Raw genomic sequence first — 15,509 nt, 5'->3', positions numbered from 1 at the left:
AAAACTTAAATATAAGACATTACACCATAAAACTCCTAGAAGAGAACATAAGCAAAACATTATTTGACATAAATCATACTAATGTTTTCTTAGGTCAGTCTCCCAAGGCAATAGAAATAAAAGCAAAAATAAACAAATTGGACCTAATCAAACTTATAAGATTTGCTCATCAAAGAAAACCACAAACAAAACAAAAAGACAACCTACAGACTGGAAGAAAATATTTGCAAATGATGCAACTGACAAGGGCTTAATTTCTAAAATATACAAACAGCTCATACAACTCAACAACAAAAAATACAAACAACCCAATAGAAAAATGGGCAGAAGACCTAAATAGACATTTCTCCAAAGAAGACATACAGATGGCCAATAGGCATATGAAAAGAGACTCATCATTACTAATTATTAGAGAAATGCAAATCAAAACTACAATGACGTACCACCTCACACTGGTCAGAATTGCCATCATTAAAAAGTCTACAAATAATAAATATTGGAGAGGATGTGGAGAAAAAGGAATGTTCTTACACTGTTAATGGAAACGAAAATTGGTGCAGCCACTATGGAAAACAATGTGGAGGTTTCTCAAAAAACTAAAATAGAGTTACTACATGATCCAGCAATCACACTTTTGGGCATATACCCAGACAAAACTATAACTTGAAAAGATATATGCACTCCTATGATCATAGTAGCACTATTTACAATAGCCAAGACATGGAAACAACCTAAATGTCCATTGACAGATGGATGGATACAGAAGATATTTTGTATATATATATATATACACACACAATGGAATATTACTAAGCCAGAAAAAACAATGAAATAATGTCATTTGCAGCAACATGGATGGACCTCGAGATTATCATACTAAGTGAAGTAAGTCAGACAGAGAAAGACAAATACCATACAATATCACTTATATGTGGAATCTAAAATACAGCCCAAATGAACATATCTACAAAACAGAAACAGACTCACAGACATAGAGAGCAAACTTCTGGTTGTCAAGGGGGAGGGGGAGTGGAGGAGGGAAAGATTGGAAGTTTGGGGTTAGCAGATGCAAACTAGTATATATAGGATGGATAAACTACAAGGTCCTACTATATAGCACAGGGAACTATATTCAATATCCTGTGATAAACCATAATGGAAAAGAATATGAAAAAGAATATATATGTATGAATCATTTGCTGTACAGCAGAAATTAACACATTGTAAATCAACTGTACTTCAATAAAATATTAAAAAAAGAAAAAAGAAAAGAAAGCTCGGGGGTTTGAGCAAAATTACATTTAAATTTATTTATACATACTTAGTGGGTCGCACCTATTGTGTTAATAATCAAAGACACAACATGAATGCAAAAGGCAAAGAAAAATGAATCAAACAAATAGAAGTCATTAAAAGTTCATGAACTGCATAAAAATATCAACCTTTCTTGTCTTAGAAATAAATCTTTGTAATTACGTCTCAAATTGCAAGCACAAAATGAAGTGTTTCAGTATCACTGACAATAAACATTGAGTAAATGTACTTAAAAGAAAAAAAAAAAATCAACATCAGATTTGACCATTTCCCACTCCCCCGCCATTCCTTTTTGGCTTGTCTGCACCAGTCCCTACCCTCATCATCACAATGAATGTCCTTGACTTACAAATCTCTGTGTTGAACAAGCTTGGCCTATCCCTATTTACATAGGGTCACTGAATACTGCAAAAATTGTAGATGACATTCTGTTGCAAGGCTTCTTATTCTTTTTTGGGTCATGGGCAACTTCAATGATCTGATGAAAGCTATAGATAGACCCTCTCCCCAGAGAAGAACTGAGGTACAAAATTTGCATTAAGATACAAATTTTTCAGTGATTCAAAGCCCTGAAGGATATATAAAATTCCTATATTTGGAATTGTTGCTGTGGAGAATAGAACATATGTCCATTACAGGATGGACACATGGCCACAGGATAAAGCATTATAAAGAAAAGAAATTCTTCTGTTATAGCTATACTGAAATCCTCTAGGGCAAAGTTATATAAGGTTTTTAGAATGGATATAAGGGAAATGACCTAGAAAATAAACTTTCCAAATGTGTTTTTTAACAACAACAGAATAGATTACATACTGATATAAATCAAGGGACCAGGGAAGCACCTTGTGATAATACCAAGGGCAAAGCTAAGTAACCTGAATCACAGATAACAGAAATTAGCCTGTGAAGGTTTCATTCTTCCAATTTTTAGAAAAGATGCTACAAATAAGAGAATCATAATTACAACCCTCTATAAAAATTAAATTCTAAAAACTTTAATCATTAAGGACTCATTTCAAATTATATCTAAAGTAGAAAAAGTTATTTCAAAAAAGAAATTATCATTAGAGGTGACTCCTTCAGGATAAAGTAGAATTACATTTGCTTAGCATAACTCAAACCATTTCTATCCAAGTCAAGCATCATTGAAAAGAACCAGGATAAGGGCTAAGGAAAATGTTCACTGATACTTATTTAGTTGTGCAGCCCACATCAATCTATTCCTCTTCCCACTCCCAGACACCTTCCAGAGGATGACCCAAAAGTTGCTCCTCCAATATATGTGTTTCTCTTCATCATTCCCAGCACTGCCATTGGCGTCTGCTTAATTTTTTTTCTGGTCTTTTATACATTCTTTTCACTAGGTCACCACTCTTTTTGAATGGGTTCCACTGGTGTAATAAATGTGGACAGGAATGAATAAGGCAGGTCATATTTCCCTTTACTGCTCTTTCACTTCATTCTTTACAACATGCACACAAGTTTTTAAGTGCACACAAGATTTTAGTGAAGCCTTGGGAATAGATGCAGGGAATATTGAAAAAGCAAAAATTAAATTCTCTGACAACATTAATTTTCCTGTAGTCAATGAGGACATCATCTAACAAGTATAAACCATTACCCTCTGTGACTATTCCAAGTTGCTAAATGTGCTCCCCAATCCTCAAGTCTACCTTACTAATACTCTACCTGTTCCAAAAATAAGTCTTTCCTCCTTTTAATCTCTGTCCTCTTTGAGGAAGCCTCTCCACAAAACACAGTGGTTGATTCATGGCAATAGGTCATCTCCCAGGCCTGAGAAAACTGCTCAAGGGTCAGCAAGAGAAGGGCCAAGGTGGCTTTGGTGGTCATGTTCTACAGAACTGTCGGGATGTGAGTATTGCTTTGAGCCTGGGCTCACTTGACATCTCTTTACCAGTGTGGCCTTAGATAGGCCTTGTTCCTCCAGTTGTCAAGCAAGTAACGGTTATATTAATCACAATACCCAACATAACACACATATTCATACCCCAGGTAAAGATGACTATTCCTCAGAGACAGCACGGTACAGATCCATGAGGAAGATAAGCATGTCTCCAATTGCCTGATGATCTGTATGGCTGCCAGCCTACTTTATTATGCAGGGCAGTGTATGTTCCTTTAATCACACCCCTAGTTTCAAATTTTGCCCTCTCTGGTTTGATGAGGATAAAAACAAGGTCCAAACCACATGCTTCTTAATGGTTATTTTCCTGATACACAAGTTTTTATCCAATGTTCTGAAATAATCACTTTAATCACTTTCAAAGGCCTGATTTAAAATCATGAACAAGGCATCTTTCTTGGTCCCATTCTCAATGTAGGTATGAGTTTGAGGAGTCACGTGTGAGTGCAGGTTCAGTTATGCTAATATCTATTAAATTTTTATCTAGTCATTATGAGTAGATAAAATGTTCTTGAGATGAGCAACACAATGAACTTAATCCCCTTAGGATGGGCACATTATTTCATTGTTCCCGTATTCATTAGACCAACCTATTTTATATGAATATCCACATTTTTCAATGTTCTCACCTTCTCTGAGGCACTTCACTCTCATCTTGTGTCTTCTTTCCGCTATGTGCTTGAAGGGTTTGCCATCATCTCCTCCCTCCTCTACCTCCAACTTTGCAAACCAGGATCATTAATTTAAATACAATGATTACCAGAATGAGCCTTATGCTCCTGCTAGTCTCTATAGATTAGTAAAATTATATTGGCTCATGGAAAGTAAAGCAAAAGAGAATTCACTTTGTCCAATCAATTTTAAATTAAAGGAAAATACATAATTGAGGCTAACAGGTTAATTATTTAAATGAATAAATATAGTAAGAAATAAACACAGTTCACTTAATAGCTACTAGAAATTACTATCATAATTCAAATGATAATGAAGGTAAGCTATTCAATTTACACGTGTATTACATGCTTAGGAAAATTTCTCAGTCAACAAACAAATGACAGAAACATAAATTTGAGAGCTATGTAAATGAAAAGGATATCAATAAATAAGAATATTTTCAATCACTGTAAAAGCTCTGAGATGAGTTTTTTTTATTTTGTATGAGCAGATACTTCCCAATTTCAAAAATGCCAAAATATTAACTGTGATTTTTAATTACACAATATCTTATAATTCATGGAAGGAAAAATTGAAGACTCTAATAAATTTCATGTAAATTCTAACTGCTTGACCTAAATTCTCCAGACACAATGGAAGATGATCATAAAATAGCCAAAATAAAAATTTAATCTCCAAATCTGAATCACTGTAACTGAATCTTCATGGAAAATATTTAGCCATATTAACATTATATAAAGGAAAAAATTATTAAGTCAGTTTATTAAGTCAGTTTCCACCTTTTAAACACTAATTATTAAAAACTGACTTACCCCACATAAACATATACTCATTCTTTTTTTTTTTTTTCATATACTCATTCTTAATTGCTTGGCTTTTGGAATACTTTTTATTTTAACATTATGATTGCAGTACCATATATTAACATACATTTCTAATTCAGCAATAGTGTCCCAAAATCCTAACCAGAAGGATAAAAAAAAAAGGCAGAATGTATAATTTTATCATTTCATTTCAAAACAAAGTTCAACTCCTGTCTTTTTAAAACAAGGAAGTGAAAAAGACATGTAGTCTCTGGTATAGTTAGATTCCCATTTGTAGTTAGTTATGCCTTTGAACTCCGCCATGTTGCCAGATCCGTTACATGGGGAAATTGCTGAATGACCAGGAAAATATTTAAGCGACCTGAGGTTCCTGAATGCTAAGGCAAAATGGGAACTTGAAAAGAATTTGTCAATTTGATCCCAGAAACACAAAAGTAAAAGGAGAGCAGCTGATTGAGAGAAAGGAGCTGGAAAGAAAAAAAGTGGCTGACATTATTTCTAAACAATAAATTCTATAATGGAAGAGAGCTATCAGATATCGATAAATCTGAATTATTGCACTTACAGTGGTATAGAAATATTGGCCAACATTTTTAAAGGATAGACAAGGCCAGTCCTGGAAAGACGTAATTAAGTGTCACTGTCCTGAGAGGGTGTGTGTTATGTGTTCTAATCTCAATTGCTCCAAATTGAAGATGAGCTGTTATATTGAGGCATCAGACAGAGATCCATTATTTTACATTAACTGTGAAAAGTCCTGCTTAATTGTCCTAAAAATCACTAAAGTATCAAAGGCTATCGCTTTTCCAAGTCTTTGGGGACTCATTGAGTAAATCTGTATATACATTATCTAAGCTACAAACTACTTGGACTATCTATTTTGGGACTTTTCTAGTTCCAACACACCATTCAAGGGCAGTGCAACAGCTGCTACTGTAGCTGCTCATGGTGTAGATGCATTCTAGTTTTAAAGAGAGGTAATAATAAAGATTTGTTTCCTAATACTGTTCTTGGTGATGTCCAAAGTTTTGTTGGCATTTTGACACTGAAGTTCATCAGGAAGCTGAAAAACATTAATTTAACCAGATATTAAAATACATTATAAAGCTAGATCAATTTAAGGTGAAGTACTCTCACAAAATTTAAAAGTTGTAGTTTCATTATATTAGTATGAAATATCATAGCTCAGAACTAGTAGATCTGATCATATAAAAAAAGCATATGTAAGATCATATATAAGATCAATATATAATAAGTCATCAAAAATCATAAAGGGGAGACTTCTGCTTCCAGAAACATGGAGTTGACATTCTTTTACCTATTCCCCCAATAAGTAAAACTAAAAACCTTGGGCATTATATACAGAACAAATGTAATAAGACTCTGAAATTTTGAGAGAAGAAGCAAGTCAGCTAGGGACCTAGTGACCCAAGGAACAGCACTGTGATGAGTCCCTTGAGTTTCCTTGTTTCCTTTCTGCTTCACATATCCCATACTTGGAGATAAAGAAGACAAGTCAGAAACATAAATAAGTAAAAACAAAAATGGCGTAACAAAAGCCTGCTCTTTCTAGCCAAGGATTGGGAAAGGGGCAGCCTACAAAGACAAAAATCATTTAGACAGTAAAGGCACTAGTGCACCAAACACACACAAAAACCTATGGCTCCACTTCTACCAGTGCCAAGCAAGGCTGAGTGGGGAACCTAGACTTTCACACTCACCTGGCTGTAATGAGGTACTTCACCCCACTCTTCCAGGATGGTGTCAGAGAAGGCTGGATAGGAGACAGGACATTCATCCCATCAGGCAGTAACATGCTTCACCTCCTGCCAGAACATGGCCTTCCATTCCCCCTGACAGTAACAAGGATCCCCTACAGCTCCCTGCTGGGGTGGTGTCAGAGAAGTCCTAGTGGAGAGTCAACTTTCATTATCTCCCACCAATAAAGAGGCCATACACCCTTGGTGTCCATAGAAACCAAGTGGGGAACCGTAATGAGGCACACTTATTACTTCATTCAAAGAAGTCTCAAGGAAAATCAAAAATTTCTATTAAATGAATGAAAATGGAAATACAACACACCAAAATTTGTGTTACACAGCTAAACCAGTGTTGAGAGGGAAATTTAAAGACCTAAATGCTTACATTATAGAACAGAAAAAAGTCTCAAATCAACAATCAAAGCTCATACCTCAAGAACCCAGAAAAAGAAGAACAAAGTAAACCTAAAGCAAGAAGAAAAGAAGAAATTGAAATTTAAAATAGAAAAAAGTAGAAAACAAGTTAAGAAGACAAAGAGTTGGTTCTTTGAATAGATCATCAATATTGACAAAATTCTAGCAAGACTGACAAAGAAGAAAAGAGAGAAGACACACATTACAAACACCAGAATTGAAATAGTGGATAGCACTACAGATCCTATAGACATCAAAAAGAAAATAAGAAATAATACACACATTAATATGACAACTTACAGGAAATGGGTCAATTCCTCAAAATGCACAAACTATCACAGTTCACATGATATGAAATAGACAATTTTAATAGCTCTATAACTATTATGGAAATTGAGTTTATAATTTTAAAACTCCCCCAAAAAGGGCTCTCCTGACACAGATTATTTCACTAGGAAATTCAACCAAATAAAGAAGAATTAACACAAATTCTACACAATTTCTTCCAGAAGGGAATACTTCTCAATTCATTTCATGAAGCTAGTATTATCTGATATGAAAACTAGAAAAAAAAATAGTACAAAATAAGAAAACTATGGACCATTATTCCTCGTGAATATAGATACAAAAATTCTTAACTAAATATTGGCAAATAGAATCCAGCAATGTGTAAAAAGAATCAGGCACCAGGAACAAGTGGAGTTTATTCCAGGGATGAAAGGCTGGCTGAACATTTGAAAATCAATTAATTTAATCCATCACATCAATAGGCTAAAGAAAAAAATCCAATGATTCTATCAATTGATGCATAAAAAACATGACAAAATTAAAATTCTTCATCATAATGAAAAAATGGTAATAAAAGGTAATATTTTTAACATGATAATAAGCATCTACAAGAAAACCTACAGCTAACCTTCTTTTTCTTTTTTTTTTTTTTTTAAAACATCTTTATTGGAGTATAATTGCTTTACAATGGTGTGTTACTTTCTGCTTTATAACAAAGTGAATCAGTTATACATATACATATGTTCCCATATCTCTTCCCTCTTGCATCTCCCTCCCTCCCACCCTCCCTATCCCACCCCTCTAGGTGGTCACAAAACACCGAGCTGATCTCCCTGTGCTATGTGGCTGCTTCCCACTAGCTATCTATTTTACATTTGGTAGTGTATATATGTCCATGACACTCTCTCACCCTGTCACATCTCACCCCTCCCCCTCCCCATATCCTCAAGTCCATTCTCTAGTAGGTCTGTGTCTTTATTCCCGTCTTGCCACTAGGTTCTTCAGGACCTTTTTTTTTTTTTTTCCTTAGACTCCATATATATGTGTTAGCATACTGTATTTGTTTTTCTCTTTCTGACTTACTTCACACTGTATGACCGACTCTAACTCCATCCACCTCATTACAAATACCTACATTTCATTTCTTTTTAAGGCTGAGTAATATTCCATTGTATATATGTGCCACATCTTCTTTATCCATTCATCCAATGATGGACACTTAGGTTGCTTCCATGTCCTGGCTATTGTAAATAGAGCTGCAATGAACATTTTGGTACATGACTCTTTTTGAATTATGGTTTTCTCAGGGTATATGCCCAGTAGTGGGATTGCTGGGTCATATGGTAGTTCTATTTTTAGTTTTTTAAGGAACCTCCATACTGTTCTCCATAGTGGCTGTATCAATTTACATTCCCACCAGCAATGCAAGAGTGTTCCCTTTTCTCCACACCCTCTCCAGCATTTATTGTTTCTAGATTTTTTGATGATGGCCATTCTGACTGGTGTGAGATGATACCTCATTATAGTTTTGATTTGCATTTCTTTAATGATTAATGATGTTGAGCATTCTTTCATGTGTCTGTTGGCCATCTGTATATTTTCTTTGGAGAAATGTCTATTTAGGTCTTCTGCCCATTTTTGGATTGGGTTGTTTGTTTTTTTGTTATTGAGCTGCATGAGCTGCTTGTAAATTTTGGAGATTAATCCTTTGTCAGTTTTTTCATTTGCAAATATTTTCTGCCATTCTGAGGGTTGTCTTTTCGTCTTGTTTATGGTTTCCTTTGCTGTGCAAAAGCTTTTAAGTTTCATTAGGTCCCATTTGTTTATTTGTGTTTTATTTCCATTTCTCTAGGGTCTGGGTCAAAAAGGATCTTGCTATGATTTATGTCATAGAGTGTTCTGCCTATATTTTGCTCTAAGAGTTGGATAGTGTCTGGCCTTACACTTAGGTCTTTAATCCATTTTGAGTTTATTTTTGTGTATGGTGTCAGGGAGTGTTTTAATTTCATACTTTTACATGTACCTGTCCAATTTTCCCAGCACCACTTATTGAAGAGGCTGTCTTTTCTCCACTGTATATGCTTGCCTCCTTTATCAAAGATAAGGTGACCATATGTGCATGGGTTTATCTCTGGGCTTTCTATCCTGTTCCATTGATCTATATTTCTGTTTTTGTGCCAGTGCCAAACTGTCTTGATTACTGTAGCTTTGTAATATAGTCTGAAGTCAGGGAGCCTGATTCCTCCAGCTCCATTTTTCATTCTCAAGATTGCTTTGGCTATTCGGGGTCTTTTCTGTCTCCATACAAACTGTGAAATTTTTTTTCTACTTCTGTGAAAAATGCCAGTGGTAGTTTGATAGGTGTTGCATTGAATCTGTAGATTGCTTTGGGTAGTAGAGTCATTTTCACAATGTTGATTCTTCCAATCCAAGAACATGGTATATCTCTCCATCTATTTGTATCATCTTTAATTTCTTTCATCAGTGTCCTATTTTTTTCTGCATACAGGTCTTTTGTCTCCTAAGGTAGGTTTATTCCTAGATATTTTATTCTTTTTGTTGCAATGGTAAACGGGAGTGTTTTCTTAATTTCACTTTCAGATTTTTCATCATTAGTGTATAGGAATGCAAGAGATTTCTGTGCATTAATTTTGTATCCTGCTACTTTACCAAATTCATTGATTAGCTCTAGCAGTTTTCTGGTAGCATCTTTAGGATTCTCTATGTATAGTATCATGTCATCTGCAAACAGTGACAGCTTTACTTCTTCTTTTCCGATTTGGAGTCATTTTATTTCTTTTTCTTCTCTGATTGCTGTGGCTAACACTTCCAAAACTATGTTGAATAATAATGGTGAGAGTAGGCAACCTTGTCTTATTCCTGATCTTAGTGGAAATGGTCCCAGTTTTTCACCATTGAGGACAATGTTAGCTGTGGGTTTGTCATATATGGCCTTTATTATGTTGAGGAAACTTCCCTCTATGCCTACTTTCTGCAGCGCTTTTATCATAAATGGGTGTTGAATTTTGTCGAAAGCTTTCTCTGCATCTATTGAGATGATCATATGGTTTTTCTCCCTCAATTTGTTAATATGATGTATCACGTTGATTGATTTGCGTATATTGAAGAAACCTTGCATTCCTGGAATAAAATCCACTTGATCATGGTGTATAATCCTTTTAATGTGCCGTTGGATTCTGTTTGCTAGTATTTTGTTGAGGATTTTTGCATCTATGTTCATCAGTGATATTGGCCTGTAGTTTTCTTTCTTTGTGACATCTTTGTCTGGTTTTGGTATCAGGGTGATGGTGGCCTCGTAGAATGAGTTGGGGAGTGTTCCTCCCTCTGCAATATTTTGGAAGAGTTTGAGAAGGATAGGTGTTAGCTCTTCTCTAAATGTTTGATAGAATTCGCCTGTGAAGCCATCTGGTCCTGGGCTTTGGTTTGTTGGAAGAGTTTTAATCACAGTTTCACTTTCAGTGCTTGTGATTGGTCTGTTCATATTTTCTATTTCTTCCTGGTTCAGTCTCGGCAGGTTGTGCATTTCTAAGAATCTGTCCATTTCTTCCAGGTTGTCCATTTTATTGGCATAAAGTTGCTTGTAGTAATCTCTCATGATCGTTTGTATTTCTTCAGTGTCACTTGTTACTTCTCCTTTTTCATTTCTAATTCTATTGATTTGAGTCTTCTCCCTTTTTGTCTTCATGAGTCTGGCCAATGGTTTATCAATTTTGTTTATCTTCTCAAAGAATCAGCTTTTAGTTTCATTGATTTTGCTATTGTTTCCTTCATTTCTTTTTCATTTATTTCTGATCTGATCTTTATGATTTCTTTCCTTCTGCTAGCTTTGGGGTTTTTTTGCTCTTCTTTCTCTAATTGCTTTAAGTGCAAGGTTAGGTTGTTTATTCGAGATGTTTCCTGTTTCTTGAGGTAGGCTTGTATTGCTATAAACTTCCCTCTTAGAACTGCTTTTGCTGCATCCCAAAGGTTTTGGGTCGTCGTCTCTCCATTGTCATTTGTTTCTAGGTATTTTTTGATTTCCCCTTTGATTTCTTCAGTGATCACTTTGTTATTAAGTAGTGTGTTGTGTAGCCTCCATGTGTTTGTATTTTTTACAGATCTTTTCCTGTAATTGATATCTAGTCTCATAGCGTTGTGGTCGGAAAAGATATTTGATACGATTTCAATTTTCTTAAATTTACCAAGGCTTGATTTGTGACCCAAGTTATGATCTATCCTGGAGAATGTTGCATGAGCACTTGAGAAAAATGTGTATTCTGTTGTTTTTGGGTGGAATATCCTATAAATATCAATTAAGTCCATCTTGTTTAATGTATCATTTAAAGCTTGTGTTTCCTTATTTATTTTCATTTTGGATGATGTGTCCATTGGTGAAAGTGGGGTGTTAAAGTCCCCTAGTATGATTGTGTTACTGTCGATTTCCCCTTTTATGGCTGTTAGTATTTGCCTTATGTATTGAGTGCTCCTATATTGGGTGCATAAATATTTACAATTGTTATACCTTCCTCTTGGATCGATCCCTTGATCATTATATAGTGTCCTTCTTTGTCTCTTGTAATAGTCTTTATTTTAAAGTCTATTTTGTCTGATATGAGAACTGCTACTCCAGCTTTCTTTTGATTTCCATTTGCATGGAATATCTTTTTCCATCCCCTCACTTTCAGTCTGTATGTTTCCCTAGGTCTAAAGTGGGTCTCTTGTAGACAGCATATATATGGGTCTTGTTTTTGTATCCATTCAGCCAGTCTGTGTCTTTTGGTGGGAGCATTTAATCCATTTAAATGGATTTAAGGTAATTTAAGGTAATTATCGATATGTATGTTCCTATTCCCATTTTCTTAAATATTTTGGGTTTGTTATTGTAGGTGCTTTCCTTCTCTTGTGCTTCTTGCCTAGAGAAGTTCCTTTAGCATTTGTTGTAAAGCTGGTTTGGTGGTGCTGAACTCTCTCAGCTTTTGCTTGTCTGTAAAGGTTTTAATTTCTCCATCAAATCTGAATGAGATCCTTGCTGGGTAGAGTAACCTTGGTTGTAGGTTTTTCTCCTTCATCACTTTAAGTATATCCTGTCACTCCCTTCTGGCTTGCAGAGTTTCTGCTGAAAGGTCAGCTGTTAACCTTATGGGGATTCCCTTGTGTGTTATTTGTTGTTTTTCCCTTGCTGCTTTTAATATGTTTTCTTTATATTTAATTTTTGACAGTTTGATTAATATGTGTCTTGGCGTGTTTCTCCTTGGATTTATCCTGTATGGGACTCTCTGTGCTTCCAGGACTTGATTAACTATTTCCTTTCCCATATTAGGGAAGTTTTCAACTATAATCTCTTCAAATATTTTCTCAGTCCCTTTCTTTTCCTCTTCTTCTTCTGGGACCCCTATAATTCGAATGTTGGTATGTTTAATGTTGTCCCAGAGGTCTCTGAGACTGTCTTCAGTTCTTTTCATTCTTTTTTCTTTATTCTGCTCTGCAGTAGTTATTTCCACTATTTTATCTTCCAGGTCACTTATCCGTTCTTCTGCCTCAGTTATTCTGCTATTGATCCCTTCTAGAGTATTTTTAATTTCATTTATTGTGTTTTTCATCGTTGCTTGGTTCCTCTTTAGTTTTTCTACGTCCTTGTTAAACGTTTCTTGTATTTTCTCCATTCTATTTCCAAGATTTTGGATCATCTTTACTATCATTATTCTGAATTCTTTTTCAGGTAGACTGCCTATTTCCTCTTCATTTGTTAGGTCTGGTGTGTTTTGACCCTGCTCCTTCACCTGCTGTGTGTTTTTCTGTCTTCTCATTTTGCTTATCTTACAGTGTTTGGGGTCTCCTTTTCACAGGCTGCAGGTTCATAGTTCCCGTTGTTTTTGGTATCTGTCCCCAGTGGCTAAGGTTGGTTCAGTGGTTTGTGTAGGCTTCCTGGTGGAGGGGACTAGCGCCTGTGTTCTCGTGGATGAGGTTGGATCTTGTCTTTCTGGTGGGCACGTCCACTTCTGGTGGTGTGTTTTGGGGTGTCTGTGGCCTTATTATGATTTTAGGCAGCCTCTCTGCTAATGGCTGGGGCTGTGTTCCTGTCTTGCTAGTTGTTTGGCATAGGCTGTCCAGCACTGTAGCTTGCTGGTCATTGAATGAAGCTGGGTCTTGATGTTGAGATGGAGATCTCTGAGAGATTTTTGCCGTTTGGTATTACATGGAGCTGGGAGGTCTCTTCTGGACCAGTGTTCTGAAGTTGGCTCTCCCACCTCAGAGGCACAGCCCTGATGCCTGGCTGGAGCACCAAGAGCCTTTCATCCACACAGCTCAGAATAAAAGGGAGAAAAAAATAGAAAGAAAGAAAGAAAGAAAGAGGATAAAATAAAATAAAATAAAACTATTATAATAAAAAATAAGAAAAAAAATTAAGAATAAATTTATTTCAAAAATTTTTTAAAATTTTTAAAAATAGATTTATTATTTTTTATAGTAAAAAATAAGAAAAAATTTAAGAAAAAATTTATTAAGAAAAAAATTTTTAATTTTTAAAAATAAAAAATATGAAAAAACTTATTGAAAATTTTTTTTTAATTTGTAAAAATTGAAAATAAGAAAAAAATTATTAAGAAAACACTTATTAGGAAAAAAAATTTTTTTAAGTAAAACAAACAAACAAAAAAAAAACGTACGCACCTAACACTAGGACTAATGGTGAAAGCAAAGCTATACAGACAAAATCTCACCCAGAAGCATACACATATACACTCACAAAAAAAGGAAAAGGGGAAAAATTAATATATCCTGCTTCCAAAGTCCACCTCCTGAATTTGGGATGATTCGTTGTCTATTCAGGTATTCAACAGATGCAGGCACATCAAGTTGTTTGTGGAGCTCTAATCCGCTGCTTCTGAGGGTGCTGGGAGAGATTTCCCTTTCTCTTCTTTGTTCGTACAGCTCCAGGGGTTCAGCTTTGGATTTTGACCCGCCTCTGCATGTAGGTCTCCTGAGGGCGTCTGTTCCCCACCCTGACAGAACGGGGTTAAAGAAGCAGCTGCTTCGGGGGCTGTGGCTCACTTAGGACGGTGGGAGGGAGGGGTACAGAGGTGGGGCAAGCCTGCGGTGGCAGAGGCCGTCGTGACGTTGCAGCAGCCTGAGGTGCGCCGTGCGTTCTCTTGGAGAAGTTGTCCCCAGATCACAGGAGCCTGGCAGTGGTGGGCTGCACAGGCTCCCAGGAGGGGCGGTGTGGAGAGTGACCTGTGCTCGCACACAGGCTTCTTGGTGGCGGCAGCAGCAGCCTTAGCATCTCCTGCCTGTCTCTGGGGTTCGCGCTGATAGCCGCGGCCCACTCCCGTCTCTGGAGTTTGTTTAGGTGGCGCTCTGAATCCCCTCTCCTTGCACGCCGCGAAACAAAGAGGCAAGAAATAGTCTCTTGCCTCTTCGGCAGCTGCAGACTTTTTCCCGGGCTCCCTCTCGGCTAGCACCGAAGCCGGAGCCTCAGCTCCCAGGCCCCGCCTGCCCTGGCAGCTGAACAGACAAGCCTCTCGGGTTGGTGAGTGCTGCTTGGCGCCGAGCCTCCATGCGGGAATCTCTCCATTTTTCCCTCTGCGCCCCTGTTGCTGTGGTATCCGTACTGATAGCCACGGCTTGCGCCCATCTCCGGAGCTCGTTTAGGCTGCGCTCTGAATCCCCTCTCCTGCGCGCCGTGAAAAAAAGAGGCAAGAAAAAGTCTCTTGCCTCTTCGGCAGCTGCAGACTTTTTCCCAGACTCCCTCCCGGCTAGCTGTGGCGCACTAGCCCCTTCAGGCTGTGTTCACGCCGCCAAGCCCAGTCCTCTCCCTGCAATCCGACCAAAGCCCGAGCCTCAGCTCCCAGCCCCCGCCCGCCCCGGTGGCTGAGCAGACAAGCCTCTTGGGCTGGTGAGTGCTGGTCGGCACTGATCCTCCATTCAGGAATCTCTCCGCTTTGCCCTTCGCACCCCTGTGGCTGTGCTCTCCTCTGTGGCTCCGAAGCTTCCCCCCTCCGCCACCCGCAGTCTCTGCCTGCGAAGGGGCTTCCTAGTGTGTGGAAACCTTTCCTCCTTCACAGCTCCCTCCCACTGGTGCAGGTCCCATCCCTATTCTTTTGTCTCTGTTATTTATTTTTTCTTTTACCCTACCCAGGTACGTGGGGATTTTCTTGCCTTTTGGGAGGTCTGACGTCTTCTGCCAGCGTTCAGTGGGTGTTCTGTAGGAGCAGTTCCACGTGTAGATGTATTTCTACTGTATCTGTGGGAAGGAAGGTGATCTCCGCGTCTTACTCTTCCGCCATCTTGCCCAGACCTCACAGCTAA

This window comes from Balaenoptera musculus, chromosome 18, assembly GCF_009873245.2.
Source record: "Balaenoptera musculus isolate JJ_BM4_2016_0621 chromosome 18, mBalMus1.pri.v3, whole genome shotgun sequence".
In the NCBI taxonomy this organism is placed as follows: domain Eukaryota; kingdom Metazoa; phylum Chordata; class Mammalia; order Artiodactyla; family Balaenopteridae; genus Balaenoptera; species Balaenoptera musculus.
This window is presented reverse-complemented; position numbering follows the sequence as displayed.